We start from the raw sequence: 6,174 nt of genomic DNA, 5'->3' as shown, positions 1-6,174 counted from the left end.
TGATGTATTTCTTTTCCTATTTGGAACCAGTCTGTTGTACCATGTGCAGTTCGAACTGTTGCTTCCTGACCTGCATACAGATTCCTCAAGAGGCAGGTCAAGTGGTCTCTTATTCCCATGTCTTTAAGAATTTTCCATAGTTTGTGGTGATCCACACAGTCAAAGGTTATTTCTGTGCTTGAGACAATGGCCAGGGTGGGGAGAAGGAAGCATATTTTGATACCAAAAGCCTGGAAAGAAGGGTTGCTGTCAGAGAGCAGATAGATCCCAACTGCAAACATAAGGAAGTGCAGAAAAATAGGTTCAAAGTGTGATGCCACAAAATATAGCCCAGAGCAAGAAAATGAAAAGGGAGACAAAAATCCGTGACATAGACATAAAGATACAGGTTCCAGCAAAAATGCAGGAATGAAAAGGAAACATTATGGTTTGGGCATGTATAGTGTAAGCCTGAAAAGTGCTTCAACTCATGAAAACAGGCAATGAGACCAAAGGATTTAATGATAACTCATTTGAGGCAGTAGATGTAGCTCAAACAAGACAAAGGCTGGGATTAAGTCGCATATGAAGAAAAGAAAGAGTACGAAGTGTTGCTGTTGGAAGTAATCTCTGGCACATCCTGCTCTGAACTATTTCTGCTTATCAGTGAAGGAGAGGAGAGTGAAGGAATTACCACTGGCATCAGAAATCTTGCATTGGATGGACACAACGGGAAGGTTATTCATTCAAGTCTTTACACACTTGCTGATATCAAACAATGGAATACATGAAATAATTTAAAATATTAGAAGTAGCAAATGCAAATTTTAGGTATAAATTTGTTAATCTGTACAAAAATAATAATGGTTAGCTAGATATTTCTTTTTAAATAGTTTCCCCCAATAGTGGAAATAGGCTTACACAATCTATTAATGTTTTTTCCCCAAGTTCTCCCATATATTTTGAATGCTAGGTATTTAGAATCAAGCCACCGGCATTTGATTTTCAAAGTGTTGCTAATTAACCCTTCAGTTCAGTTCAGTTCAGTTTAGCCACTCAGTTGTGTTTGACTCTTTGCGACACCATGAATTGCAGCATGCCAGGCCTCCCTGTCCATCACCAACTCCCGGAGTTCACTCAAACTCACGTCCATCGAGTCCGTGATGCCATCCAGCCATCTCATCCTCTGTCGTCCCCTTCTCCTCCGACCCCCAATCCCTCCCAGCATCAGAGTCTTTTCCAATGAGTCAACTCTTTGCATGAGGTGGCTGAAGTATTGGAGTTTCAGCTTCAGCATCATTCCCTCCAAAGAAATCCCAGGTCTGATCTCTTTCAGAATGGACTGATTGGACCTCCTTGCAGTCCAAGGGACTCTCAAGAGTCTTCTCCAACACCACAGTTCAAAAGCATCAATTCTTCGGCACTCAGCTTTCTTCACAGTCCAACTCTCACATCCATACATGACTACGGGAAAAACCATAGCCTTGACTAGACGGACCTCTGTTGGCAAAGTAATGTCTTTGCTTTTCAATATGCTATCTAGGTTGGTCATAACTTTTCTTCCAAGGAGTAAGCGTCTTTTAATTTAATGGCTGCAGTCACCAACTGCAGTGATTTTGGAGCCCAGAAAAAACGTCTGACACTGTTCCACTGTTTCCCCATCTATTTCCCATAAAGTGGTGGGACCAGATGCCATGATCTCCATTTTCTGAATGTTGAGCTTTAAGCCAGCTTTTTCACTCTTCTCTTTCACTTTCATCAAGAGGCTTTTTAGCTCCTCTTCACTTGCTGCCATAAGGGTGGTGTCATCTGCATATCTGAGGTTATTAACCCTTACCAAGATTTAATTCAGGCAATGTGAAAATCGGATGAAAAAAGTAATCATTTAAGCAGAGAGTAGGAGCCTGGTAGGCTGCAGTCCATGGGGTCGCTAAGAGTCGGACACGATTGAGCGACTTAACTTTCATTTTTCACTTTCATGTGTTGGAGAAGGAAATGGCAACCCACTCAAGTGTTCTTGCCTGGAGAATCTCAGGGACGGGGGAGCCTGATGGGCTGCCATCTATGGGGTCGCACAGAGTCAGACACGACTGAAGCGACTTAGCAGCAGCAGCAGGAGAAAGGAAAATGAGCTTCCTGGGTGGCTCAGTGGTAAAGAGCCTGCCTGCCATTGTAGGAGACACAGTTTCAATCACTGGGTGGGGAAGACTCCCTGGAGGAGGAAATGACAACCCACTCTAGTATTCTTTCCTGAGAAATTCCACTGACAGAAGAGCGTGGTGGGCTACAGTCCATGGGGTCACAAACAGTCAGAAATGACTTAGTGACTAAACAGTGACAATAATAACAGAAAAGAAAATGTCAACTATACCTACATTTCATTGGTTTGACTCAATATAGTTGTTTAAAACAAACCAACAGACAAGACCAATTGCTTACTCTCCCATTTCTATTTTCCAGGGAGTAGAATGGGAAGCTCTATCTTTTTTTCAAATCACTCATGGGTCCAGTTTTTTTTACAACTGGTGTTTGTTTCTTTTCATGTAAAAGTGAAATACCACTAATCCATAATTTACAAGTTGTAGTAAAGAAAAATGAGGTATTGTGTTCGACACAATGGGCAGATTACTAGCCTCCAGTGGGAATACAATGTATGGTGGTTCTTAACTCATGGGGGGTGAAACATCACTGGTATCTTTAGTAAGTGTTAGTTGAAAATGGTGAACAGGAAAAACATAAGATTGTCCAAAATATAAAGGCATAAGTATAAGAAATCTAAATCAACATTACAAATGTAGGGCAAAGGCACATATAATCAAATAAATCATAAGACCTGCAAGAAGGATGCATGTTTGAGGAAGAAAAATGGAGAGCTTCCTAAATATATGTGAATCAAGAAGACAAGGCAGGAAGATTATAAGCCCCTGGAGAGAGATTGAAATGAATTCAATGACGGAAGAAGCAAATGCAGCACAAAAACTGAATGACTTATTTGTTTTACTGCTCATTGGGGAAAACCTGAAGTTCTCCTGGAAAGTGAAAAGTTCCAGGGGGGAGATGGCAAAACTCCTAAAACCAAAGACCTGGAAAATCATTTACATAGGGAGCGTCTCATCAGAATGAGCCTACAGGGCCTGCAGATTGCTTTATTGGGGAGTTTTGTCAAAATGATTTCAGGTGTGAAAGTCCCTGCAAATTGATAATTTAGGGGTGAGACTCAGTGGGTATCTGTACGTTAAAACTATGTAGAATAATATTTTATGCTCATAGATATGTGTTGCAACATTATTTATAATAGAGAAGAATGGAGATTTCTGTAAAAATACAAAAAAAGAGAACTGTTAAACATTATAACAGTTATAATAAGATATTTTATCAACAAAATAATGCTTATAAAAGTAAAAATTTCATAAAATGGTTATAATGTCTTGAGGTTAATTTGTGTTTTTATTTGTCAGTATAGTTTAACTATAGTGGCCTGCAAACTTTTTATTCATAAAAATACATTTTATATCACAGTCTAACAAACATATACACATATAAGATATATACATATATAAGGGTGAAGCAAAAGTTTTACCAAAACATCTACCCTTAGAGTTTTTTTTTTTTTTAGAACTTAAAAAAAAAGAAGAAGTTTTAGGTTTACAACACATTGACAGAAAGCTACAGAAATTCCCCATAGACCCCCTCCCCTCACACGCATGCCATTATCAACAGAATGGTACCTTTTTTTAAAAAACAAAAACAAGGGTGAACTACACTGATACACTGTAATCACCAAGGTCCCCAGTTCATCCTAGAGTTCACTTTAATAAAGTGAGTAGTGCTGTAGCTTCTATAGATTTGGACAAAACTATAATGATGTATATCCCTCATCATAATGCTATTCAAAGTATTTTCACTGCTCATAGAAATAACTTCTGTACTTTCTATATTCATCTCCCCACAAACTCCTGGCAATCACTCATCTTTTTATTGTTCCCATAGTTTTGCATCTTCCAGAATGCCATAGAGTTGAAATCTATTTTTCTTTTTTGTTCTTTCTTCTTGAAAAGACAGGTTCAAAGCCTTTCTAAGATCACTTATGGCCCTCCCACACATGAACCAGACAGGCTGTAGGTGACAAGGACCCTCAACCAAATACTGCAGCTTTTCTTCCAGTACCGAGCCCTGTCCCACTGTCCTGCCCAGCAGTCACATGAAGGGGGTGGAGGTGGGGGACACATGATGGATGTTTGTAGGAAGGCCACACCGTTTGTGCCCTTTGTAAACAATGAATACAGATTCCCGCCCGGTGTGTTGTACGCAGAGAAGCCATTTTTTCAGGGCCTTGCTCTGAGCATACCCCATATAATATTAATATAACATTAACTGAATGAAGATTCCATATACAGATTTGCTACCCCACACAAATATTTTGTTTGTTCTCCCAACACATTTGCCTCTTATTTAGATTAAATAAGTCATTTATTTATTTTTTGTGAGTATTTTGTGTTTATCCAGAGTGGAGTTGTTGTATAGTGTTATATGCTATTTCATTCTCTTCCTTGTACAAGTTATTGTTTTCCTTGCAGGCCAATAGTTGATCCCTTTTGTTGTTTTCTTAAGGGCCTATTCTGAGACTGTCAGAGATGTAAAGACCTTCTCAATGTAACTGAATAAATCAAGTAAGGTTTGAGTTTAAGTTCCTTGGAAATAGAGCTGGTAAAGGGGTGTGGATGCATGGGTTTTACTGAGTCAGCACACACAGGAGAAGAGTGGGGGAAGCACTGGTCTGGGACAGGAAGTAAGCAGGGCATTTTCTCTCATGGGGGTTTTCCTTTTGTTTGCTCCCAAGGGCAGAGTTACCTCTGAGCACTGTGGGCAGCCCAGGTGGCTCAGTGGGTAAAGAATCCACCTGCAATGTAGGAGACACGGAAGATGTGGGTTCAATCCCTGGGTCAGGCAGATCCCCTGGAAGAGGAAATGGCAACCCACTCCAGTATTCTTGCCTGAGAGATCCCACGGATAGACCTGGACACAACTGAAGTGACTGAGCATGCGCTGTGGGCAGTGGGATGGAGCCTCTAATCTCCAGAACCTGATGGCTCCCTCTTGGAGCAGGACAGAAGGGATGGATGAGTGTTCTCAGCCTCCACCAGCTGGAGGATGGGTGCATTGGCCTAGTTAAGTGGGCTGGGGCAGATCCAGAGCATCCAATGTAGGGAACATCTCAGCATCTCCCTCCCTCCCTCCCCTCCCCCACCCCCACCCCCAGCCCCACCCTTCTCTTCCTCCTCTTTCCCTCCCTCTCCTCCCCTCCCCATCCCCATCCTTCCCTCCATCTGTCTGTCTTGGGGCCCTTGTTCCTGGGCTCCCACATGAAAGGATCTGCAGGTTTTCTCTTGAAGCAGCCAGATTCTCTAGAGAGTAAGCCCATTTCTTGCCTGAGGTATAGATTCCCTTTTCCCATATTCTTGGACCCTACAAAGGGGATGGTCTAATGAATGGACCATATTTTGCGGCACAGGAGCTCTCACCTCTTCCATATTTGTTCCACTCTTCTGCAACTGTGTGTGACTTAAGTCCAGTCCTCTGCCAGGCAGCAAGGGGGCTATAAAGGGGGAGAAATTCTGGGATAAAATTTCCTCTTAAGTAGACTTCTAACCAGCGCTTCTGCTTTTAGTCCCTCCTCTGTATCTCTGCCTTGAAAAGTAACTGCTTGCCCAACCTGACCCATTCCAGGTTCTGTGATAAAAAAGCTTTATCTTTCTCCCTCTTCCTCCGGATGGCTGTCTTAGCTTTTCCTTTCCCCACTGTGCTTAGTAAGCTGAAATGTGTCCTGCTTTCCAGCTGTAAACTTTCCCTTGACACCATACCTGCTGTCTTTAGGGTTCATTAGCATTCTTCCTCATTACTCTCATTACAGTCAATTTTAGGGGACAAATTTACATTCAATCACCATGCTAAAATAAAACACTGTCATTTGTAAGAAAATGAACTCTTAAATGTGCTTGATTTTCCATGTTGACAGAAATTGTAAAACCAGTTAGTAGATATATTTTAACTGCATTATGAACCTCTGCAGATAATTAAACAAAGTGGAAACAAAATGCAGCAAAATGAAAATGGTAACATGCCTGTCTTTATTCATATTTGTGGACTCTTCCTTGCTAGACACTTGAATTTGGGGAAATAGGAGGAAATAGCTAT

General features: G+C 41.2%; 1 non-coding gene across 1 annotated transcript; it reads right to left on the bottom strand.

Moving 5' to 3' along the window:
• Positions 1–4,200: 4,200 nt before the first annotated feature.
• Positions 4,201–4,330, bottom strand: LOC138434923 (small nucleolar RNA SNORA11). Its single transcript, XR_011254980.1, has one exon. It is a non-coding gene; the product is annotated as a small nucleolar RNA SNORA11 (small nucleolar RNA).
• Positions 4,331–6,174: the final 1,844 nt, after the last annotated feature.

This window comes from Ovis canadensis, chromosome 2, assembly GCF_042477335.2.
Source record: "Ovis canadensis isolate MfBH-ARS-UI-01 breed Bighorn chromosome 2, ARS-UI_OviCan_v2, whole genome shotgun sequence".
NCBI classification, from domain to species: Eukaryota; Metazoa; Chordata; class Mammalia; order Artiodactyla; family Bovidae; genus Ovis; species Ovis canadensis.
This window is presented reverse-complemented; position numbering and strand designations above follow the sequence as displayed.